This window comes from Zea mays, chromosome 4, assembly GCF_902167145.1.
Source record: "Zea mays cultivar B73 chromosome 4, Zm-B73-REFERENCE-NAM-5.0, whole genome shotgun sequence".
NCBI classification, from domain to species: domain Eukaryota; kingdom Viridiplantae; phylum Streptophyta; class Magnoliopsida; order Poales; family Poaceae; genus Zea; species Zea mays.
In genome coordinates this window covers 63,038,592-63,065,383 of record NC_050099.1, presented here as the reverse complement: position 1 = coordinate 63,065,383, position 26,792 = coordinate 63,038,592, and positions in this window count along the sequence as shown.

Genomic DNA, 26,792 nt, shown 5'->3' with positions numbered 1-26,792 from the left:
ATCGTTCTTCTATATAATCTTTGTCCTGCAGTTATGCTGCCGAAATTCCGATCGTTTGTTCGTCCGATCATTCGATCGTTCGTCCGTTCGTTCATAGTTCCTATTCATCGTTCATCGTCACTATTCATCGTTCAACGTTCGATATATGAAATATTCAACATCACTATTCACCATTACTATTCATCGTTACTATTCACCGTTACTATTCACCATCGTTGCTATTCATCGTTGCTATTTACTAACACTATTCACTATCGTTACTATTCATCGTTACTATTCGCCGACTCTATTCATCATAGTTAGTATTCATCGATGATATCTATAATGACTTTTTCGTCGTCACTATTCATCGTTACTATTCATCGATCATCCGATCACCCCAATTTCAACTACTCATCCGTCATGCTGTCCAGTCCACCTAAGACCAGCCAGACCCATATTCCAGTCATACAAACTCCGGTGACTGTGATTTTCCTTCCAGTAGGGAACTTCCCATCTGGTCACCCATCCCAGGTTTCTCCAAGTTGAGCACGCTTAACTTTGAGATTCCTTCGAACCAGGCTTCCAAACTCCGATTCCAATAATTCTTGTTTATAAATTCTTATTGAATTATTCTCTATCCAACCATGTCATCCCTTAAGCATGGTTCATGTTCTAGAAAACTCCCAAAATACTCTTGTCCCATATTCTACCTATAATTTCCCTGTCCAGACTAAATCAGACGATTCATTCGTCACTATTCTCACCAACAATGAACTTCACTGTGCTACACCACATACACCCAGCTATAAATACACCTAACTACCCTCTCCCTCTCCACACACACTCAACACCCTCAGCCAAGGCAACCCCCCCCCCCACCCACCCAGTTACTCCGCTCTGCCGGCTACACGCATAGTGTCGCTTCGCCTCCAGTCCACCCTCCTGGTAACACCAGTAGTATCTCAACACCACATGACACAAATTCTACTCAAGACTATACCCATCCATATATCGATATTCTGACCACTATACTATTTGTTGGTATACTTGCTTGTTTGTATGTTTGCTTCTTCAAGTTGCATAATTATCGGAGCGTTCGTGCCGTCTCGTGGAGGCCAGATATGCAAGTCTACGCCAGGCAGTGGAGCTAGAAGCCAGTTCCACGAGCTCCCCTTCCCCCTTCGTCGGATAAGCACAGCGAGCTCACTGGATCCCTTTGATGCATAAATTACCTATGATTTTTCAACCACAACCCTCAGCCTGTTATTTTATGCATGATATGATTTTGAGACAAGTTATTATGGCCACCTAGCCGCTTGCCGCAATCAATCCTTGATATATTTGTTACAAATGATTTGAGAAAAGGTGTGAGTTTTCAAAAGAAAATGCTTTTCAAAATGAGTATGATGAAGGGTTTTCACCCTTATCACCTTTGAGTAGGGATGACCAGGGACTCCCTGGTTTAGGAGAGGGCCTCAGGTGTTGGCTCAGCTAGTTTAGGTGTGAGCAGAAGGATTGTCCCCTCATATAAGGACTGGTTTTTCATCCTTCACTACATGTACTCATGATAAGTACAACCACTCGAGACTGTATGGGCAGTCACTCAATCTGAACTCGTACGGTCCAAACCCCAGGGTTATGAAGGCTTGGGAGCACCGGGAGGATAAGCGGGGATGTTTTGTCTGGTTTGAACATGGCGGTGGCCTGACTCCTTCCGGTATAACAGTTAAGGTAAGGACGTGCGAGGAAAGAAAGAGATTCGGCATTCAGGTCTCAAGACGGTGAGATCGCAGAAACCGGACTAGTGGGTAAAGTGTACCCCTCTACGTAGAGTTCAAACCTATTCAAATAGTCTGTGTCCACAGGAATGGATGAGTCTGGTGTGGTATGACAATTAGTGTTTTGTTTTCAAAAAAAGGGTGAGTTTGAGAAAAGTGGTTTTTAAAAGGTCCGGCGGTTGAGCCGTGAGCTATGGTGGATGGGAAGTCCAGTAGTTGTTTTTTAAAATGAAAACCAGTGGGAAACTGCTGAGATACCTGGATGGTTTAGTCCAGGGGATTTTATTCTATATTGAAAAACTTCCTAGTCCTTTGGGAGAGGATGAGCTTTGAAAAATACAAAATGTTTTACAAAACAACCCTGCATAAAATATTGTTGTTTCTGCAAAATATCGTGAGGTCCACATATTCTATGCATTATATCTGATTTCCCCATTCCGTGGGTGAAGGTGGGCTGCTGAGTATGTTTGTACTCACCCTTGCTTATTTGTTGTTTTTTAGAAAAAGGAGATCGGGTAAGAGTTACAACTGTTCCCAACCTTGCATGTGGCTGTTGGACCGCTGATTTGCTTCGCTGCGTATATCGGGCTGCTTCAGCCCCACTCTGATGATATGTCCCGAGTTGTGGACCAACTCTTAAAGTTGTTCACCACCTTTATAGGTTTGTCTCGTTTAAGCAGATCTGGAATCATCTGATGTATAAATGTTAACTAGCCTCCTGGGACTAGTAATTGTATCACATTTGAGTCCTAGAGGATCTGGGGCGCTTCAGTGAGTGTTCTCTTCTAGAGAGAAAATTTCTCCCCTTTTTAGAGACGAAGAAATACTCCCCCTGCCAGAGATCTTCTACCTTTAGGAAAAAGCATGTGAAAATTAGAGGTGCAAGACATGATTTGAATAGACTAACTTCCCTTATGCATAGGTAACAGAATATGGGTTAACCACTTATGCACTTTTAGCAACATGGAAGTATATGATATGAAATATAGTCTAATCAAATATTGGAGAAGACATGTAAATGATACTAGTTGTAGTCTCAAAAGATACCGATTGAAATTCAATGGCGAGCTTGAGAGACATGAGAGTTCTTGGAGATTTTGCAGTGGAAGATTGTTGTCTTTCTCCGAGGACCTCTTTTTCCTTACAATGAGACTATCGCATGAAATAGACTTGAAAAGGTGTTAGTCTCAAAGTATTAGACTATAGAGTAACCTCCCCATGAAGGTGTGCATACAAGTTTTGAATACTTGCAGGAGACATGCACTTTGATTTGATATCAAGAGGAGCAAATTATTCATAATCCGAACTTCAGCACATATAAGTTAAATGGCACAAATTGTAGAATAGAAGTGTATTACATTTGTAGCATTTGAGAATATCAATTGATGTATCATTTATTATGGAGTGATATAGAAGCTATGTGTCGTGCTTATATAAACATTTTAAGCCATGTAGGTTTGCTTAAGTATATGAATGGAAAGCAAGCAATCCTACCATGTGATTTACCTAGTATGCATATATTTAAATAAAAGTAAATACCAAATGTAATATTAGGCATGAGAGGTAAACTAGATATAAGGTAAATAGATACGCATATAAAAAAACAAGAAATACAATAAATCTAGTTACCTTAGTCATGGGTGGGGAAATTTGGGTCCAAAATATTTACTAACCCACTTGGCAATAAACTTGTGTTGGGGACTTGTTCTCAAGTGCTATAAGTTAAGAACAAGGCAACACAAAAAATGTTAAATGTTAATGCCATTCGTCCTTCGAGGCATTATTTCCCTTAGGATATAATGATCTTCAAACGAAGGTCATGAAGGACATACCTTCATAATTGCAGTATATGTTAATAAAAAGGAGAATCATATGGAATGCAAGAGATAACATGAATGATTATATAACATTATCAACTCATTTCTATTTTATTATCATGGAAAAATAGAAATGATATCAAATTACAAATGTACCTTCGACTTGATGGAAGGTAAAAATACAAGCGTGACGCATGAGCAGATACAAGTCAGCGTGAACAGTACTGGAGTAATGTTCATCTATTTATAGGCACGGGTCGCAGCCCATGTGAAATTACATCCATGCCCTTTATATTTGCTAATGGCCCTAAGGTAATCCATCGAGGTCTAAATAGCCTTTTCCCCTTTAAGTCGGTTCCCTTTCCTGCTGTCACGCCGAAGCTTCCTTGTGCGTAGCTTCGGCGCTGCGTCAACCTTCGTATCGTTCGTGCTTCTCATACTATGGTTCTGATCCGAGTCCGAAGGTACCTGTTCATGTATGTCACACTTGGAAGACGTTGTTAAATCATGTTTTTGAGAACCTTCAGAAGACGAAGGCCCCCAACAGTAGCCCCTCGCAATATTAATTTGTTAAAATAACGAATTCAGATTGTGATATGGACGAAGGCCCTAAGCCGAAGGTCCGAAAAAACACCTTCCCTTTGCTAGAATAGGAACAGTCAATGACAGACGGGGCCCTCCAATTTGGAGCGCACTGGGCGTATAAATAAGAACTCACCTCGAGCACATTTAGTACGCTACTTGTTGCCTGCTTTGTTTGCTCAACTTTTTAGCTCTTGCTTACCAATGCTTGCTTGATTTCTTAGGCTTCCTAAGCTTCGGTTTTAAGGACACATTTTCGTGATTTCCGAAGATAAGATGTCTCAAGACAAAAAAAATTCTGCTGAGACGAAGCTGAGCGAAGAGGAGAAGCTCCTTGAGGAGAAGACTGCTGGATTTATTGAGTCAATAGCGAAAACAAATACAGAGAAGATTACCAAAGAGATTCTAGAAGGCCTATCTGAAGATACTAATGACAGCGACAGCTACGATGCGGAAAGTGGAGGCAAAGACTCTGAAGATCAGCCTTGGCGACCAAGTCATGCAGTCTTCGGGAAATCAACTATCAAACAGAGTCATCTTGATAATATGAGAGGAAGGTATTTTTGAGATATGTGTATTGTGAGGGCTGACGCAGACAGGGCTGTTCCTGCTCCCGAAGAAAATGAAGTTGTGATCTACCGAAGCTTCTTCAAAGCTGGGCTTCGGTTCCCGTTGAGCAGATTTGTTGTTGAAGTTTTAAAGACATACCAGATTTTCCTTCACCAGATCACTCCCGAAGCAATTATTAGAATGGGGATCCTTGTCTGGGCTGTGAGAAGTCAAGGTCTAGAGCCAAGTGCAAAATGTTTTTGCAGCATGCACGAACTTTCGTATGAGACGAAGCCCTGGGGTAAAGAACAGTATCATAACAATTTTGGTTGCTATAGCTTCGTTGCTCGCTCTGGCTCAAGCTACCCAGTGCCAACTTTTCGGAAGAGGTGGCCCGGCGCCTGGATGGAAGAGTGGTTTTATGTGAAAAATGATTTGAAGGCGAGAGAAGACATTAAAGAGATCATCATGCACCCCATCTGTTCCCGCTTCGGCCTCCGAAAGCCGAAGGTAGAGATTGATGAGGCAGGCGAAGCATGCCAAAGGGCCTTCAGTACAGTTTGCGCTTTTATTGGGACAAGAGACTTAGTCCAAGAACATGTAGCCTACAGGATATGGCCACTGATAGACAGCTGGGAAATGCCAAAAGAAACCATTACTAACCCTAACGAAGGTGGTCTGATTCGGTTGAAATATACCTTCAGGTTTGGAGACCAGTTTATCGAGCCAAACGACGACTGGCTGAAGTGTGTTGAAAATACTAGCGATGAGTTACTTGGAGCGTATTCCAAGTCTGAAGATAATACACTATCTGCGGCCTTCAGGAGCCGAAAAAAGAAAAGATTAAATAGAGTTTTTGATGCTATTGGATTTGTGTATCCTGACTATCGCTACCCGCCACGGGGGGCAGAAAAGAAAGGGTGCAGCTTCTGGAAAAGTTGCTGCTTCGGCTACTCCAAGTGAACCTGCGCCGAAGAGGAAAAAATTGAAGGTCCTTACCCATCGACCGCGCTACATTGAAACGGCCATAGTGCCTGAGTTTGGCGGGGAAACCTCTTCGGTTACTGAAGCGAAAGAACCTGCTCCTCCTACGCAGAAGATTGAAGAGCCGACTGCAATGCCGAAGGCACCCTCAGCCAAATTAGCTGAGCCGAAGACCGATAATATTGAAGAGACAAGAGTCGAAGGTATGAAAATATTAGAAGTTTTAAGCTCTTCGGCAGAAGTAACAATGCCGAAGGCACAAAAAGGTCTTACGTCGACCCCCAAGAGAAAAAGGATGGCCAGTGTGCTAGATGTGCTGGAGACGGTAAAGGCTTCAAGTTCTATTCTTTTAGGGAAAATTGTCGAGGCTTCGAAAATACAAGTCGAAACCGAAACAAGACCGGCCGAAGATGAAGGTGCAGTGAGCCAAGCTAGTGCCGAAGTCAGGCCTTGAGAGCCTATTGATAAACAATCTTCGGAAATTGAGAAAAAGGCAGCATAGGAAGAGGCTACAGAGCAGAGTTTGCCTGAAAAAACTCACTCCCGCTCCCGAAGCTTTGAAAGAAAATATTGAATATATTATCCATCATGTTTCGGGAAAAAAAGCTCTCTAAAGAAGAAGAACGAGAAGCTCAACACTATGCCCAGAAGCTGAAATATCAAAAGGGGGCATTAGTATTTAACGGTAGCGGAGAAGAGGATTTCTTGTATTGTCTCCCAGACAGCAAGGAGATTTTTGTCTGCCGGGAGATGAGCAGAAGCTTTGGATTCCCGACATTAGAAGACGGGCTTTCAGTGCTGTCGAAAGATGAATTGGCCGACAGTTTAGCATATAATAGTATAAAGGTGTGAAAATCAAATTTTTGTACTTGAAAACGAATTTTTTCATTTGCTTATACTCAATACCGTACTTCTTTTGCAGGGCCTGATCCTTAGCAATGCCTTCAGGGCGCAGAAAAATATCGAAGATGAAGGATGCACTATAGCTCTGAACAACCTTCGTTCAGAAGTAATTGAACTAAGGAACGAAGGTCTTGAAAAAGATAAAACATTAATTTCATTGGTGAGCAAAATAAAAGAAGACGAAGCTACTTCCAAAGCCCAAGCTGAAGCCCAGAAATGTGAAATTGAAGACCTTCGGAAACAGCTGGCTGAAGCCAAATTAAAATGCGCTGTTGCCGAAGCTGAACGAGATGCCAGTGATTACTGGAAAAATTATTGGGAAAAAACAGTTGCAGAACTTCGCTCATCAAAAGAAAGATGTTTTGAAAAATCCGTAGAATGTGTAAAAAAGATAAAGACTAGCTTTTGCCAATGTAGGCGCGTACTCGAGCGAAGACAACTTCATAAGGGGCGATCCTGAGGGTGTAATTGAGTGGGTCAGCAGTGAAGTCGAAGCTTTTGAAGAAATTTTGAGTGACCGCGGGGACGTGTGTGCGTTCTCTGGTGAGAGGGGAGTTGCAGCTATTTTGGAGAAAGCAGGGTGCGAACATGTTAAAACTTTGGCCCAAGCCAAAGCTGCTTTCTCTGTTGATGATACGAAGGACCCCTCGGTTGAAGCAATCTTAATAGGCGGAAATTTTTTAACTGATGTCTGGAAAAATGGCGGCCGAGGGATGGCCCATGAAATAATGAAAAAGAGCGAAAAAGACATTCATGACGCTCGAGAAGCAACAAAAGCAGTTGAAAAAGCTGCGAAACTCGAAAGACAGATAGGTATTACTTAATGGCTTTTAACTTTGTTGTTTATTTTTGTGACTTCGAACTAATTTATACCTTCTACCGCAGCTGAACTATCTCCTCCCCTAGAGCCATTCGACCCACTGGTCGATCCAGAGACAAAGAAGGCAATAGAAATTATTAATATGGTCGAAGCTATTGTAGACGAAGTTGTCACCAAATTACTAACCGAAGCTGCAGAAAAAGTCTTGAAGGAAGAGGATTAGCTATTTGTAAAAACATTTCTAGGATATTAATGTAACATTTGCTGAACTATGTTTATAATATTTGGTGCTTATGGGTTTGAATGTAATATATGAATGGTTTGTAATTCAGTTCTTTGTGATGCATGAAACTTTTGTGTACATACCATTTTTGAGCCTTCGGTGAAAAAACACCTTCCCTTCTTTTCATGTTTCGTAAAGAAGAGCTTTTATGCTTTGTAAAAAATCCTCCAAGCGTCGTAAAATCATTAATGCTTCGTAAACAATAGATTTCTTCCTCCACATCAGAGCTGATGAAGTTGTACTTCTTCAAAACTTATTTTGTGTCTTAGCACAATTTCACTTTTTTGAAGCATTCTCCGAAGATCAACATTGTATTACCTTCTTGTGCCATTGATGCAATATGATGTATGATGTTATGTTATGCGAAATGATGTGATGGTGTTATGTTATGCGAAATGATGTTTGTGCCGAAGACACACACTCACGCCCCCATAATGGAATACACAATCTCTTTGCCGCTTATTTTTCGGCTTCACCGTTTATTTTTCGGTGTATCAGCGCTGACTTTTCGTTGTAAGTTCTGCATTCCCTTAGGAACGTCTTTTGAACTTCTTCGCCTTCTATTTCGGCGGTATTCGCGTTGACTTTTCGTGCTTCGCCTTATATTTCGGCGGTATTTGGCTCTGCATTCCCTTTGAAACGACTTTTGAGCAGAAAACTTACACTGCGCTCCCTTAGGAACGACTTTTTGTAGCTTCGGCAATCTTACACTGCGTTCCGTAGGAACGACTTTTTGTAGCTTCGGTGATACTTGTAATGTGATTTTTAGTCCCGCATTCCCTTAGGAACGATTTTTGCGCTTCAATGACTTTTTGGACTTTGTGAGTCTGTGGAGAAGATATATTTCACTGTGGCAAGAACGAAACTATTACAAGAAATTAAAAATGGCAAGAAAACTAGTTTTACAATAATTGTTCCTTATTGAGAAAGAAAATAGCAACGAATGTAAAAACTGTTTCAGGGGTAGGATATCTCTCAATAGATATGTTTTGATTCTGGCACAGTACTGTTGACTGTGCGAGCTTCGGACTCCTCCCTGAAATCTCGCTGTTGATGGGTATGTTGGCTCCCTTCTGGTTGCTGGCCTCGTGAGTATGCAGGTTGTAGTGGTGGCGGAGGTGGAGGCTGTGGCTGGCTAGCCGAAGCAACAAAAGCTGCAGGATGGTTACCCACATACTCTGGTATGTAGGGTGAGTGATACGAAGCAGTGTGCATGACCTGCTTCGGCTGGTTCTGCTGAGCTGCGACTTCTGCTATTTCCTTTTGTTTCTGAATGGTGACATGGCACATCCTTGTAGTATGGCCCTTGTCTTCACCACAGAATAAGCAATAAATTTTTCTAGGCTAATCCCCAAACCTTCCTCCGAAGCCCCTGGCTCCTCTGCCTCTTGGAGCTGGCGGCCGGAAAGAACTTTGTTGCTGCCCCAAAGCTTGCGAGGAATACTATGGCCTCTGTTGTTGACTTCCTCTGTCATCATTCTGAGTAGAGTTGTGAATTGACCTGACGTGCCTTGGATGAATTCTTCCTCTGAAGCCCCTGGTCATTTCAGAGAACCTGTATGCTTCCTCCCTTCTCTGGCAGAAGTCATTGTCAGCTCGGATGTACTCATCCATCTTCTAGAGCAGCTTCTCCAAAGTCTGTGGGGGCTTTCTAGCAAAATATTAGGCAGTAAGTCCTGGACAAAGCCCCTTAATCATGGCCTCAATGACAATTTCATTGGGCATTGTAGGGGCTTGTGCTCTCAGGCGCAAGAACCTTCGGACGTATGCTTGGAGATACTCCTCATGATCTTGCGTGCATTGAAACAGAGCCTGAGCTGTGACTGGCTTCGTCTGAAAGCCCTGGAAACTTGTTACCAGCATATCCTTGAGCTTCTGCCATGAAGTAATAGTTTCTGGCCGAAGAGAAGAATACCACGTTTGGGCCACATTCTTAACTGCCATGACGAAGGACTTGGCCATGACAGCTACATTGCCTCCTTATGAAGATATAGTTGCTTCATAACTCATCAAAAACTGCTTCGAATCTGAATGTCCATCATACATGGGGAGCTGAGGTGGCTTGTATGATGGAGGCCATGGGATAGCTTGCAGTTCTGCTGCCAAGGGAGAAGCATCATCAAAGGTAAAGGTATCATGATTAAAATCATCATACCATCCATCCTCATTCAAGAAGCCTTCTTGGTGAAGCTCCCTATGTTGGGGCCTTCGCTCTTGTTCGTCTTGAGCAAGATGGTGTACTTCTTCAGTGGCTTCGTCAATTTGCCTTTGAAGATCAGCTAGTCGGGCCATCTTCTCCTTCTTCCTTTGTACTTGTTGATGAAGCATCTCCATGTTTCTGATTTCTTGGTCCAACTCCTCCTCCTGGAGTGTTGGACTAGTGGCCTTCCTCTTCTGGCTTCGGGTCTCTCAAAGAGAAAGAGTCTCCTGGTTTGGGTCTAGTGGCTGCAGAGCGGCAGCCCATGTCGTCGAAGCTTTCTTTGGTGGCATGACGAAGGTCAGTGCTTGCCGAAGGTGGTCGAAAAGGATTCACCGGAGGTGGGCACTTGTTCTCAAGTGCTATGAGTTAAGAACAAGGAAACACAAAAAATGTTAAATGTTAATGCCCTTCGTCCTTCGAGGCATTATTTCCCTTAGGATATAATGATCTTCAGACGAACGTCATGAAGGACATACCTTCATGATTGCAGTATATGTTAATAAAAAGGAGAATCATATGGAATGCAAGAGATAACATGAACGATTATATAACATTATCAACTTATTTCTATTTTATTATCATGGCAAAATAGAAATGATATCAAATTACAAATGTACCTTTGACTTGATGGAAGGTAAAAATACAAGCGTGACGCATGAGCAGATACAAGTCAGTGTGAACAGTACTAGGGTACTATTCATCTATTTATAGGCACGGGTTGCAGCCCATGTGAAATTACATCCATGCCCTTTATATTTGCTAATGGCCCTAAGGTAATCCATCGAGGTCTAAATAGCCTTTTCCCCTTTAAGTCGGTTCCCTTTCCTGCTATCACGCCGAAGCTTCCTTGTGCGTAGCTTCGGCGCTGCGTCAACCTTCGTATTGTTCGTGCTTCTCATACTATGGTTCTGATCCGAGACCGAAGGTACCTGTTCATGTATGTCACACTTGGAAGACGTTGTTAAATCATGTTTTTGAGGACCTTTGGAAGACGAAGGCCCCCAACAACTTGATCCAATATGATTGTCACACTCGGTTTTAGAAGGCAAACCGAATGCGAACCATGTACGTGTCAGGATCAGTTATTCACGTACACAGCAGTTACATAACATGGACATCATCACACAGTGCTCAAAATAGTATTAAGAAGGGAAATAGTCGATTACATCATACGTCTGAGACGTCCATATAGTCCTTACAATAAATCAAAGTGCGGAAAAGAAACGTAGATAATCGCGGCCTTCACAGGCAGCCGACTGGGGGTTGCCGCTAACCCACACCTAGAACTCGTCGTAGTCTTGGAACTCCTGGAAGTCTCCTTCCACAGCTTCATCTTCGCCTGAGCAGTGGTTGCGATGCTGACAACCTGGGGATGGGGGGGGGGGTTTGGTGTGTAGAGCAAGGGTGAGTACACATCAACGTACTCAGCAAGTATCCTGTTTGGCTGTAGTGGACTAGCTTTATGTGGGGATAAGTCAAGCAGTTGCTTTTAGTTGGTCAGATTATTATTTACTAATAGAAAGCCAGGTTTTAGCATTAACCCAAGTTATTAGCCCGATGTACCCTTTCCAAACGGAAAGAATACCACTTACCAGCACCATAGTCATAACCAAAACCATCGATCTCATAGCCACCTGTACCATAATGTCTCTGATCAAGTACCACTAATCACTGGAGCTCCCTTGGCCGCTCATAACCGTGAGCACGGCTGATATATCAGTTTTCAAACACTCTGCAGAGGTTGTGCACTTTACCCACAAGCCGTGATTCCCTTTCTGCCCGGAGAGAGCTACTCCCCATTGACCACTACCTAGGTGGCCTAGCAGGGCATCACTACGTAGCCTTTACAAAGATTCCCCGGGGCTGTAGCCACCCGTTAGGTTTCCTAAATGCACCGCACTCCTCCCCAAGGGGCGAACCCAAACTTGGCAGAGCGAGCCGCATACACCGAGCCCCATTGACGGCACGACGGCTAAGTGAACTACACCCCGGATCCTCTAATTATTCAGCTAAGGGCATCCCATTCCACCCTCATGGTTGCACTGTTTTCCCGGGCGGTCATCCATAGAACAGGTCCTTACGGAGAGGCACTCGAGAAACCGCTCGAGCCCCCTTGATGACCACAAGTACAACATCATAATAAGAGAAGGGGAAAACAGCGTATCATAGATAATCTCATCATGTTCATTGATTATAGTTGAGCAATAGCATAAAGCTAAACAGTAATAATCCAACCCAAATAGGTAAACAAGGACATGGATAACAAAAGCTAGTCAATCCTTAGGCATAAATGTGTAAAGCGGGAGGTGAATTAAATAATGAATAGGACAGAGATAGGTCAAGGGACACTTGCCTCCACCAAACGACTGCTGCTCAGGGGCTTCTCCTGCGAGCTCCTCGGGCTCTTTGACCGGATCGTTCTCTATACGAGCGCAAACATACATACATCCACATATTTAATACCAAAGAACAGTACACCATACAATAGAATGCAATAAGTAAACAGACGTTCCACGCGGGCTCGCGAGTACGGTTAAGAGAGAAAGAGGAAAAGACAGTCGAGAGACGATCACGTTACATGATTATAAATTAACCACTCGCTTAATAGAAGGAAATTTAATGTAGACACTATGTTTAGCGTAAAGTAAAGTCATGTTTCATGTCTAATTATTATAAGTAGGTGGAGATAAATAAAAGGATGGTCGCGCGGCGAGACGCGCGACAAAGCTCTCTAAAATTAAAAAGTTAACGACTCGTCGCACGACCGAGCACGCAACGAGACACTTCGCCTTAGTTACGAGGAGACGCTAAGCGTCGCGCGACGAAGCGCACGACGGCAGACGTCGACTAAACTGAGTCCAAAGTGGAACGTCGCGCGAATACACATGCGACGTTACACCTTAAACAACCTGAAACAAAATGGATCGTCGCGCGACAAAGCGCACGACGCAACACAGGATAGAATCTGAATTTTAGACAAATCCGTCGCGCGTCGAAGCGCGCGACGCAATACGCTAATTAACAAATAATCACCGCAAGCGCGGGCGAGCGAAGATACGGTCGGGCGAGGCCGGGACGGGGAACGGGCGGCCGAGCCGGGGCCGGGGCGGTTGAACCGGCCGGGGGCGGCCGAGCCGGGGGCGGGGGCGGGGGCGGGGGCGCGCGGGCGAGCGGGGCTCGCCGCGCCGCGGGAGGGCGCCGAGCCACCATGGCCGGCCAGGCCGAGGGGCGGGGCGGGCGAGCGCCACGCGCAGGGGCCGGGGCAGGGGCGGGCGCCGCCGCGAGGGGAGGCCGGGCGGGGGCCGAGCGCCGCCGCGAGGGAGGCCGGGCGGGGGCCGAGCGCCGCCGGGGAGGAAGGGGCGGGGCCGAGCGCCGCCGGGGAGGGAGGGGAGGGGCCGAGCGGGGAGGCCGAGCGGGGAGGCCGAGCGCCGCCGGGGAGGGAGGCCGGGCGGGGGGGCCGAGCGGGGAGGCCGAGCGCCGCCGCGGGGAGGGGCGGGCAGGGGCGCCGCCGCGCCGGGCAGGGGCGGGGATGGGGTCGGGCACGGGCAGGGGAGAGGGAGGGCGCGCGGGGGGGGGGGGGGGGAAGAAGAGGAGGGAGAGGGAGAGAGAGAGAAGGGGAGGGGAGGGGAGCTCACCTCGGGGTCCAAAATCCGGTGATCGCCGTCTCTAAACCCTAGGGCACCACGGGGAGAGAGAGGTGGAAGAGGGAGAGGAGAGGTTGTTGCGCGGGAGATCCAAATGAGAGAGAGAGAGAGGAGGGGGGCGCATGGGGGGGTTTGGGCGCCGGGGGCGCGCAGGCCGGGGCGGGCCGGGCCGGTTGGGCTGGGCTGGACTAGGTTGGGCTGGGCCGGGCCACTTCGCGGATCGAAAACCCACGACGAGCGCGACCACTAAACAGAATTAAATCGCGAACCGAAATCCGGAACGGAACGAGACGAACATTCAACATCAGACAAAGAAATGTGCTTCGGCATGATGCAACACCCATGACACTTAGGTTTTGGTTTATACATGACACGGACACCCGTCGCTATACTGGTTTGAAATTGGGAAGGAGCAAACGAGGAAAGAGAAAAGAGAGTAACGCCCGAATTTGGTGAGAGAAAAGAAGAAAAAAAAATTCTATCCCCAAATTCAGGGCGTTACAAACCTATCCCCCTTAAAAGAATCTCGCCCTCGAGATTCAGGGTTGGCTAGCAAAGAGCTCAGGGTATTTAGCCATCAGATCATCTTCACGCTCCCAGGTTGCTTCTTCCTCAGAGTGATGATTCCATTTGACTTTGCACATTCTGATGGTCTTCCTTCGGGTGACTCGGTCTGCAACCTCAAGGATTTGCACTGGCTTCTCAACGTAGGTCAAGTCCTCCTGGACTTCAAGACCTTCCACTGGCAACTGCTCTTCTGGCACACGCAAGCACTTCCTCAACTGAGACACATGAAAGACATCATGCACAGCAGACAAATTCTCGGGCAAACTGAGCTGATAGGCCACTTCTCCTCGTCTTGCAAGAATCTGATACGGACCAATGTAGCGGGGTGCTAGCTTGCCTTTCACTCCGAATCTTCTGACTCCTCTGATCGGTGACACTTTCAGATAGACAAAGTCTCCGACTTTGAAACTCAGCTCTCTTCTTCTTGTGTATGCATAGCTTCGCTGCCTCGATTGCGCTATCTTCAGATTCTCTCGGACCATCTTGATGTTCTCTTCGGCTTCAAGCAAAATGTCTGGCCCAAACACTTGCTTTTCTCCGGGCTGATCCCATTGCAACGGAGTTCTGCAATTCCTTCCATAGAGCGCCTGAAACGGTGACATCTTCAAACTGACCTGGTAACTGTTGTTATAGGAAAACTCTGCATAAGGCAATCTCTTATCCCATCCGGACTGATCTTGCAACGCACAGGCTCTCAACATGTCTTCAAGAATTTGATTGGTCCTTTCGGTCTGGCCATCCGTCTGCGGATGATAAGCTGAACTGAAATTCAGATGCGTGCCCAAAGCTTCATGCAACTGCTGCCAGAAATGAGAGGTGAACTGTGTTCCTCTGTCTGATACTATCTTCTTTGGCACACCATGAAGACAAACGATCCGAGACATATACAATTCTGCCAATACGGCACTGCTATAGTTGGTCTTGACAGGTATAAAGTGGGCTGACTTGGTCAGACGGTCCACTACTACCCAAATGGAATCGTAGCCGGCTCGAGTGCGAGGCAATCCGACTATGAAATCCATACCAATTTCATCCCATTTCCACTGAGGGATCTGCAACGGTTGCAACAATCCAGCAGGTCTCTGGTGCTCTGCCTTAATTCTTCGACAACTATCACACATAGCCACATGCTCTGCGATTTCCCTCTTCATTCCGTACCACCAGAATTTCTTCTTCAGATCCTGATACATCTTCTCACTGCCAGGGTGAATCGAATAGGCCGTCTCATGAGCTTCCTTGAGAATCAACTCCCGAATGGACTGGACATTGGGAACACACAAGCGGTCTTTGAACCATATCACGCCTTCTGCATCTTCTCGAAAATCTTTGCCTTTGCCATCTAGAATCAGTCGCCGGATCTCAGTGATTTTCTCATCATCCTTCTGCGCTTCTTTGATTTCGCGCTCCAAGGTAGGTTCCAACTCAACTGTGACTCCTCGCGAATTGTTCAGAAATCCGAGACTCAACCTGTCAAACTCTTTGGCCAACTCATAAGGCATCGGACGAGCAACCATCAGATTGACTTGACTCTTTCTGCTCAAAGCATCTGCCACTACGTTTGCTTTGCCTGGATGGTAATGAATCTCCAACTCATAGTCTTTGATCAACTCTAACCATCTTCGTTGCCTCATGTTCAACTCTGACTGAGTGAATATGTACTTCAGACTCTTGTGGTCTGTGTAAACATCACATTTCTGTCCATACAAATAGTGCCTCCATGACTTCAGTGCGTGAACCACTGCTGCCAACTCTAGATCATGGATTGGGTAATTCTTCTCATGAACCTTCAGCTGTCGGGACGAGTAAGCCACAACTCTTCCCTCTTCCATCAACACACATCCCAAACCCGTGTAACAAGCATCACAATACACCGAGAAGGGCTTGTGCACATCAGGCAAGACTAGGACAGGCGCTGTAGTCAACTTCTCTTTCAGCGCTTCAAAGGCCTCTTGGCACTTCTGGGTCCACTTGAACTCAACTTTGTTGCCTAGCAACGCTGTCATTGGTTTCGCAATCTTCGAAAACCCTTCAATGAATCGCCGATAATATCCAGCCATTCCAATGAAGCTCTTGATTCCTCTAGCATCTGTTGGCGCTTTCCAGTTCAAAATGTCTGCCACTTTCTTCGGATCCACAGCCAATCCTTCTTTGTTGATTATATGACCCAAGAACAGGACTTCACTGATCCAGAACTCACACTTGCTCAACTTTGCATACAACTGGTGCTCTCGCAATCTCTGCAATACCATCCTCAAATGATCTGCGTGCTCTTCTTCGCTTTGAGAATAGACCAGAATGTCATCAATGAATACCACCACAAACTTATCAAGGTAATCCATGAATACACTGTTCATCAAGTTCATGAAGAACGCTGGCGCATTGGTCAAACCAAAAGACATCACTGTGAACTCATACAACCCATACTTGGAAATGAATGCCGTCTTCGGAACGTCCGAAGGTCGGATCCTGAGCTGATGATAACCTGACCTCAGATCAATCTTGGAGAACACACTGGCTCCTCTCAACTGGTCGAACAGATCTTCTATTCTGGGCAAGGGATACTTGTTGATCGTGACCTCATTCAAAGCTCGATAATCGATACACATCCTCTTGGTGCCATCTTTCTTCTCCACAAACAGGACAGGGGCGACCCAAGGCGAGGTGCTTGGCCGGATGTAACCTTTCTCTGACAGCTCATCAATCTGCTTCTTAAGTTCAACCAACTCTGGTCCGGATATTTTGTAAGCTCTCTTAAAGATGGGGGCGGTTCCAGGAAGAAGCTCTATGGCAAACTCAACTTTCCACTCTGGTGGCATACCCGGTAAGTCCTTTGGAAACACATCTGGGAACTCGGACACAACCCTGATACTCTCAATTGGGTCTGCTTCACTGCTATCAACAGCTATCTGATAACAACTTCCTTTCTTTGGCTCAGGCGGGACTAACTCGGTCACCACTTCCTCTCCTAGTGGGGACACCAACTTGATGGTCCTTTTATCACAACTGATAACTGCCTGGTACTTATCTAGCCAATTCATCCCTAGGATGACATCTATTCCCTGAGTACCCATTACTATAAGGTTGGCGGGAAACGCTATCCCCCTTATTTCCACACTTATATTCAAACAAATGCTATCGGCTCGAATTCTACCACCGGCTGAGTCGATTTGAATGGGGGTTGACATGGTAGTAATTGGAAGATTATGTGCTTCTACCCATGATGCAGTAATGAAAGAATGCGTTGCTCCAGTATCAAATAACACTTCTGCAATATGGGAGTCGACTGGGAACATACCTACTATCATGCCGGGGGTCTCCTGAACTACTTCAGCCTCCAAGTGGTTCAGCCTTCCATGATTATAGCGCGGCTGAGAGCGATTGCCTGCTCCAGGCTGAGGCACATTCTGCTTTGCTGGGGCATTGGGGCCTGACTGCTGCTGGGCTGCCTTCTTCGGACATTGCATCACCCAGTGGCCTTGCTCTCCACAGTGGAAACATGCCATGTTTCCAACCTGAGCTGGTGCTGCCTGATTGTTCTGCTGGTTTGCTGGGGCAGGAAGGCGAGGTGCCTACTGATTCTGCCTTTGAAACTGACCTCCTGACTGATTGCTCTGACGGTTCTGATACTGATGCTGAGGATACTGCCTTTGGAACTGCTGATGCTGCTGAGGTGGACGCTGGTTCTGCCTGAACTGCTGAGGTTGATTGCCTGAGAAACGAGGACGATTGCTGCTTCCAGACTGGGGTCCACTGATCTTGCGCTTACGATCCTCCATCTCCTTACGCTTCCTTTCCGTCATGATTGCTCTGTCAATCAGGTGCTGGAATGTCGGAAAGGTGTGATTCATCAGTTGGTACTGTAGAGGGTCAACCAAGCCTCTCAGGAAACGGTACTGTCGCTTGGCGTCGGTGTTGACATCTTCAGGAGCATAGCGAGACAACTGCAGAAACCTGTCCCGGTACTCACTGACAGACGATGACCCTTGCTTGAGGGTCAGGAACTCCTCCTTCTTCACTGTCATCAGACCTGCAGGAACATGGTACTGACGAAAGCTACTTCTGAACTCTTCCCAGGTGATGGCGTCAGGGTGGGCATGGGTGGCGAGGTAAGACTCCCACCATGATTGGGCTGCCCCTCTCAACAGACGGGGACCATACAGAACCTTCTCCCTGTCATCACACTGAGCGGTATGCAACTCCTGCTCCACAGTGCGCAGCCAGTCTTCAGCATCCATGGGGTCAGAAGAATGAGCGAACGTTGGTGGATGACCTCTCATGAATTCAGCACGCTTGTCTCTAGGCATCTGAGGCATCTGAGACTGAGGTGGGGCCTGCTGCTGCTGCTGCTGCTGAATGGCGGCCAGAGTCTGACCGATGGCTTGAACTGCCTGAGTCTGCATCAGAAACATCTGCTCAATGGACATCGGGGGCAGGGGCGGTAGGTGCTGCTGCTGGGGCACCTCCTCCTGTTGAGCGGCTCGCTCCTGCTGAGCACGCCTTCCTCCTCTGCGCCTGTTCTCTGACATCTGCAGAATGCAACCACACATCAGAACTGATCTGGCAAATCTTGCAGCATAAGAAAAGAGAGTAGAATTCTTCAACAGCACTGAACAGATGAACATCTTCACTGATCTCCAACACAGACCACACAGCTTCTCAGATAAAGAGGAGAGTGGAATAAAAGGTTTCCCAACTATATAACTAACTCCATTAACATAATAGGTAAACCAAAATGCAGGGGATACCCACACTCTGGTGACAGTCATTATAAAGATCCAAACCAAACATAGTTCATCATGACAAACATAAATGCACAGGATATAGCAAACTACCCTGTCTAACTAAGACTAACTAAGACCGAGACTAACGCTAAGACTGAAGCTTCTACGTATATATTTCGTATTAATTACAAGATCCAACTCTAACGAACTATGGTTCTAGATCTATCTTGGTCTTGCAGTCGGGATTGCCATAAGGCTGGTGTCCACGTTGAGGTGAGCGGTACGGGTGCTGAGTCCCGACGGGAGCGGGGGAACCACCATCCAAGTGACGACGTTCCGCGCGCTCAGCCCGCAGCAGGGCGATCTCAGCACGAGCCCTACTCAGCTCGTCTAATGCATGGTCCAGCTCCGTGTTTAGCACGGCGGCTAGGTTGACTGTGCTGCTCAACCTAGGATTGCCCTCACCGACAGGTGAGACAATCACGCCTCCTATGCTGCCAGATGGACGGCGGGGGTAATACTTCAGGTCGAGACCATCAGCTGCCCCACCAAAAACCGAGCAGTAGTGCGAAAGCGCACGCCGTGCAGCATCTTGCATGGCTGCCTCAGCTGAGTCCCGCTCAGAGATAGAATAGTGCTCTGAACAGGCCTCCGCACCCTGGAGACTGTTCTCCGGGCAGCGCACCAAGCAGGTTGCCTCCCAGCGGTCCGGGTAGACCCCGCGACTATGCTGGTAGACCACACAGCGATACTCGACGGACCAAGTATGCCGGTTAAATGCCCGACGTAACAGGGTGTCGAGCGCATCGTGGAAGTGACACCCGCGAGCAGCGTCGCGAGTGATGGGTCGAGCAACCCATCCTTCCGGCTCAAGGTTAGCAGGGAAGTCGGTGTCGTGGCTCGAGCTGTCGTCGCCATCTCCGTCGTCTGGGTCTCCTCCAGCAGCTACTCCAGAAGCTGGGGCGCCCAGTGGTGGTGCAGGGGGCGGCTCCAGAGGAAGCACAGGGGAGCAGCTCCTCACAGACTCTATCTCCTGCTGGAGCGAGAAGGAAGAGCCCTGCTGCTCCTGTCGTCGACGCTCCTGCTCCTCACGCAGGCGGTGGTGTAGTCTCTCCAAGTGGCTGGACTGTCCGGCCACGGGACGGCGAAGCGGACGCTCAGCAAGGCGGGAGGGTAAGAAGGGGATGACTGACTTTCGTGCAGTGTGTCTAAGTCGAGCCATCTACAAAAGACATCGCAAGCAAAAGGGTGAGAACAGAATTAATATGACCAGCAAATAATGAATCATAAGTAAATGAAAGATTGGAATAAAACATGATTTTCAGCAAGGTATAATATATAGTAGAACATAGGTTTGGTCGGTATGACCAACTTTTGAAGGGATATCAAAGTCAAGGCAGGGACAGAGGTCTATAGTCCTTAGAGCGACCATTCTACTCTAGGTTAGCGGTCCTACAGTCAGCACGGCTTTGATACCACTTATGTCACACTCGGTTTTAGAAGGCAAACCGAATGCGAACCATGTACGTGTCAGGATCAGTTATTCACGTACACAGCAGTTACATAACATGGACATCATCACACAGTGCTCAAAATAGTATTAAGAAGGGAAATAGTCGATTACATCATACGTCTGAGACGTCCATATAGTCCTTACAATAAATCAAAGTGCGGAAAAGAAACATAGATAACCGCGGCCTTCACAGGCAGCCGACTGGGGGTTGCCGCTAACCCACACCTAGAACTCGCCGTAGTCTTGGAACTCCTGGAAGTCTCCTTCCACAGCTTCATCTTCGCCTGAGCAGTGGTTGCGATGCTGACAACCTGGGGATGGGGGGGTTTGGTGTGTAGAGCAAGGGTGAGTACACATCAACGTACTCAGCAAGTATCCTGTTTGGCTGTAGTGGACTAGCTTTATGTGGGGATAAGTCAAGCAGTTGCTTTTAGTTGGTCAGATTATTATTTACTAATAGAAAGCCAGGTTTTAGCATTAACCCAAGTTATTAGCCCGATGTACCCTTTCCAAACGGAAAGAATACCACTTACCAGCACCATAGTCATAACCAAAACCATCGATCTCATAGCCACCTGTACCATAATGTCTCTGATCAAGTACCACTAATCACTGGAGCTCCCTTGGCCGCTCATAACCGTGAGCACGGCTGATATATCAGTTTTCAAACACTCTGCAGAGGTTGTGCACTTTACCCACAAGCCGTGATTCCCTTTCTGCCCGGAGAGAGCTACTCCCCATTGACCACTACCTAGGTGGCCTAGCAGGGCATCACTACGTAGCCTTTACAAAGATTCCCCGGGGCTGTAGCCACCCGTTAGGTTTCCTAAATGCACCACACTCCTCCCCAAGGGGCGAACCCAAACTTGGCAGAGCGAGCCGCATACACCGAGCCCCATTGACGGCACGACGACTAAGTGAACTACACCCCGGATCCTCTAATTATTCAGCTAAGGGCATCCCATTCCACCCTCATGGTTGCACTGTTTTCCCGGGCGGTCATCCATAGAACAGGTCCTTACGGAGAGGCACTCGAGAAACCGCTCGAGCCCCCTTGATGACCACAAGTACAACATCATAATAAGAGAAGGGGAAAACAGCGTATCATAGATAATCTCATCATGTTCATTGATTATAGTTGAGCAATAGCATAAAGCTAAACAGTAATAATCCAACCCAAATAGGTAAACAAGGACATGGATAACAAAAGCTAGTCAATCCTTAGGCATAAATGTGTAAAGCGGGAGGTGAATTAAATAATGAATAGGACAGAGATAGGTCAAGGGACACTTGCCTCCACCAAACGACTGCTGCTCAGGGGCTTCTCCTGCGAGCTCCTCGGGCTCTTCGACCGGATATTTAATACCAAAGAACAGTACACCATACAATAGAATGCAATAAGTAAACAGACGTTCCACGCGGGCTCGCGAGTACGGTTAAGAGAGAAAGAGGAAAAGACAGTCGAGAGACGATCACGTTACATGATTATAAATTAACCACTCGCTTAATAGAAGGAAATTTAATGTAGACACTATGTTTAGCGTAAAGTAAAGTCATGTTTCATGTCTAATTATTATAAGTAGGTGGAGATAAATAAAAGGATGGTCGCGCGGCGAGACGCACGACAAAGCTCTCTAAAATTAAAAAGTTAACGACTCGTCGCACGACCGAGCACGCAACGAGACACTTCGCCTTAGTTACGAGGAGACGCTAAGCGTCGCGCGACGAAGCGCACGACGGCAGACGTCGACTAAACTGAGTCCAAAGTGGAACGTCGCGCGAATACACACGCGACGTTACACCTTAAACAACCTGAAACAAAATGGATCGTCGCGCGACGAAGCGCACGACGCAACACAGGATAGAATCTGAATTTTAAACAAATCCGTCGCGCGGCGAAGCGCGCGACGCAATACGCTAATTAACAAATAATCACCGCAAGCGCGGGCGAGCGAAGATACGGTCGGGCGAGGCCGGGACGGGGAACGGGCGGCCGAGCCGGGGCCGGGGCGGTTGAACCGGCCGGGGGCGGCCGAGCCGGGGGCGGGGGCGCGCGGGCGAGCGGGGCTCGCCGCGCCGCGGGAGGGCGCCGAGCCACCATGGCCGGCCAGGCCGAGGGGCGGGGCGGGCGAGCGCCACGCGCAGGGGCCGGGGCAGGGGCGGGCGCCGCCGCGAGGGAGGCCGGGCGGGGGCCGAGCGCTGCCGGGGAGGAAGGGGCGGGGCCGAGCGCCGCCGGGGAGGGAGGGGGAGGGGCCGAGCGGGGAGGGCCGAGCGGGGAGGCCGAGCGGGGAGGCCGAGCGCCGCCGGGGAGGGAGGCCGGGCGGGGGGGCCGAGCGGGGAGGCCGAGCGCCGCCGGGGAGGGAGGCCGGGCGGGGGGCCGAGCACCGCCGCGGGGAGGGGCGGGCAGGGGCGCCGCCGCGCCGGGCAGGGGCGGGGATGGGGTCGGGCGCGGGCAGGGGAGAGGGAGGGCGCGCGCGGGGGGAAGAAGAGGAGGGAGAGGGAGAGAGAGAGAGAAGGGGAGGGAAGGGGAGCTCACCTCGGGGTCCAAAATCCGGTGATCGCCGTCTCCAAACCCTAGGGCACCACGGGGAGAGAGAGGTGGAAGAGGGAGAGGAGAGGTTGTTGCGCGGGAGATCCAAATGAGAGAGAGAGAGAGGAGGGGGGCGCATGGGGGGGTTTGGGCGCCGGGGGCGCGCAGGCCGGGGCGGGCCGGGCCGGTTGGGCTGGGCTGGACTAGGTTGGGCTGGGCCGGGCCACTTTGCGGATCGAAAACCCACGACGAGCGCGACCACTAAACGGAATTAAATCGCGAACCGAAATCCGGAACGGAACGAGACGAACATTCAACATCAGACAAAGAAATGTGCTTCGGCATGATGCAACACCCATGACACTTAGGTTTTGGTTTATACATGACACGGACACCCGTCGCTATACTGGTTTGAAATTGGGAAGAAGGAGCAAACGAGGAAAGAGAAAAGAGAGTAACGCCCGAATTTGGTGAGAGAAAAGAAGAAAAAAAATTCTACCCCCAAATTCAGGGCGTTACAATGATGTATCCCATGATATACATCCTTAATTTGCAAAGTCTCCAAATTTCCCGTATGACCTTCGGTCCACTCACTTCCCTTTCGGGATCCAAACCTTCTTGGTGCTTTTCATGGTTGAAATTATTTCCTTTGGCACCCAGATGCGTTTGGCCCCCTTTCCTTTGTTGGCTTGCTTGTTGGCCTTGATTGCTATCACCTTTCCATTCTTTTTCTTCTTGATCAAATATGGTGTAGCAGCCTTTTTGTCCACCTTTTTTATGTAGGTGTTGGAGACTTTGCTTGATGGCTTTTGCTTGATCTTTTGCCTTTGTTTATCCCCGGTCATTGCCTTGCATTGGAAATACTTGTGGCCTTCCTTGTGGCATAGCCTACAAATCACAGTTTCTCCCTCCATAGGCTTGTTCACTCCCGCAGTGGTGTTATCCTGTGGAGGTCGGATTTGTTTGGCTTTGTCTTTCTTTTCATACAAAGCCTTGCCAAGGCAAGCCACTTCTTGCCTTAATTGCTCATTTTCCTTTGCAACCTCATCTGAACATGTTTCTACAACAATATTCTCAACAAGAACTTGGTTGCAGGAGTTAGAGTCATCAACTAAATCAAAGCAAGAAGTAGAAGCATCCTTTTTAATAATTTCAGGAATTTCAACTAAAGATGCTCCTGGGGTGCTACCAATGTTTTCTAGCTTAGTAGTTAGCACATTGTTGTGTATGCTAAGAATTTCCATTTTCTCTAGCAAATTTTCAATAGCTTCTTGAGAGCTAGCTAACTTAGCCTTAAGTTTTTCATTCATTTTAATAAGGCCATCATCGGTAGCTGTGGATGGAGCACTAGACTCTAATAGCTCAATTTTAGTTGACAACTCACAATTTAAGTTTGCAAAAGTTTTAAATTTTTCTAGCAGACCTTTATAATCATTTTGGGAGCTAATCAACTTATTTTTCAAAGTTTTAAGTTGAGCTTTTTGCTTAGTGCAAACATCCTGGAAAAATTTAACGGCTTCCGCAAGTTCATCTACGGAGGGCTTTCCCTCACCATCATCATCACTACTACTATCATCACTAGAGGTTGGAATGCTTATTTTACCTCTTGCCATAAGGCATTTGTGTGATGACCGTGATGAGCGTGATGAGGACCGGTGGCTGCGCGTCCTTGGGGGTTCATCTTCACTTGAAGAATCATCCCAAGTTTTGACACTTGTTAGCGCCTTGCCTTTGCTCCTCTCCTTTTTGGGTTCGACCATAGTTGGACAGTTGTCCCTGAAGTGGCCCTTCTCCCCACATGCGAAGCATCCTCTCTTCCTTTGCTTTTTCCTGTCAATATTAAAGAGAAGATCTTCGACCTGCAGGGGCACACCCATTAGATTAATCTTGCAGATCATCCCCATTACCTTTTCCGATGCGGTGGATTGTTTCTTCGTCCTCGGAGGATGATGTGCATGGTTGATTATCTTCATCATCATCACTTTCTTCTTCTTCCTCTTCTTCACTTGAGGAACTTGGAGTGGGAGCCTTCTTTTTGCCCTTCCTTTCATCACATGCAAAAGCATATGGCCTAGAGGAAGTTAGCTCCTCTCCACGACACATTTTTCGCGACATCTCGAAGGCCGCGATTTTTCCAATCACGATTGTCGGGGTCATTGTACCCAAGTCCTCCATGTTGTGAAGAATAGTGATGATGCTCCCATATCTTTGTTGTGGTAGTAGGGAGATAATCTTCCTCACAATGTCCGCATCACCTAGCTTATTAATGCCAATAGAATTGAGCTCATTGATAATTAGATTCAAACGAGAATACATATCTCTAACAAGCTCATTTTCTTTCATAGCAAAAGAATTATACTCATTTAAGACTAGGCAATGTTTTTGCTCACGGACATTGGATGTGCCGTCATGGAGCTCATGCAGTTTTAGCCAAATCTCATTAGCAGTTTTCAAAGTAAAAACTTGATTGAAAATATGCATGCTAAGAGATTCATACAAGCAAATTTTGGCTCTAGCATTTAAATGAATTTCTTTTTCCTCACTCGTGGTGGGTTTCACAGGATTTTTGGGAGGTTTCATCTCGTCACGAGTGACTCTCCAAACACTTAGATCAACGGTCTCTAGGTAACAAGCCATTCTAGCACTATAATATGGGAAGTTAGTGCCGTCGAAGTGTGGTGGCCTATGGGTATCCATCCCTTCCTCTAAAAAGCGTCGACTCTTTTAGCGGTGAAGCTAAAGCGTTTCAAATGAGCCAAACCAGGCTCCAATACCACTTGTAGGAAACAGGTGACGTCTAAGAGGGGGGGGGGTGAATTAGGACTTCTAAAACTTTCGCTAAACTAGGCCCCAAATAAATCCCTAGAGCAAAACCTATGCAAATAGTCAAACTAGAATGTGCAAACTAGGTTTTGTCTAAGTGTTGCTATCTCTACCGCAATGGCTAAGTTTCAATCTACACTAAATAAGTATGAATACAAGATTGAAACTTAAATGCTTAACATAAATGCGGAAACTTAAAGAGCAAAGTAGAGAAGCAAACTCTCGTGGATGACGCTGGTATTTTTACCGAGGTATCCGGAACCGCGCAAGGTCCCGACTAATCCTCGTTGGTGCCCCTACGCAAAGGGAAGCCCACACGAGGGCCAAACACCTCGGTCGAGTAACTCCGTAGAGAGCCACGGGCCTTCTCCATGCGCAAGTGGTGCTTCGCTTCCGGCTCCTCTCGGACGCTCCCCGCCGTCTCCACTATCGAGCTTCCGGCCGAAACGCCGCGGGCCTCGTTCCCTCCGGTACACGGTGGCGGCCGTGACACAAACACGGTTGTCACGGTCTTGCAAGACTCTCGCCCCACTCGGTACAATTACAACGGCTCACGCAAAAGCCGAGGGGTTGTGAGGTTTATCTAAACTCACTCAACAATCTAGGGTTCACCTAGAGCAAGCGCTAAAGCGGTCTAACTAACCTAAGCACTTCGCAAAGCACCTACGCTAATCACCGAGTGATTCTATTAAGCACTTGGGTGTAAGAGCACTTGGGAATGTCTACTATATGCCTTGGTATGTCTCTTGGGCTCCCACACTTGGAAATGGCCGGTTGGGGGTGTATTTATAGCCCCCAACACAAATAGAGCCGTTGGAGAAAAGCTGCTGCTTTCTGCGGCACACCGGACAGTCCGGTGGTGCACCGAAAAAACACACTGTAGCATGTCCGGTGCGCCTAGCCGTTGCCCTGTCAGAGCAGGTGACCGTTGGCGCCGCAGGCTTTCCACACCGGACAGTCCGGTCCTCACACCGGATAGTCCGGTGGTCTTCTCTCCAGGTGCCACCTGGAACTAGCCGTTGGGCTGCGGTTCCCTGGTGCACCGGACAGTCCGGTGTGCCACCGGACAGTCCGGTGCTCCACGCACAGACAGTCC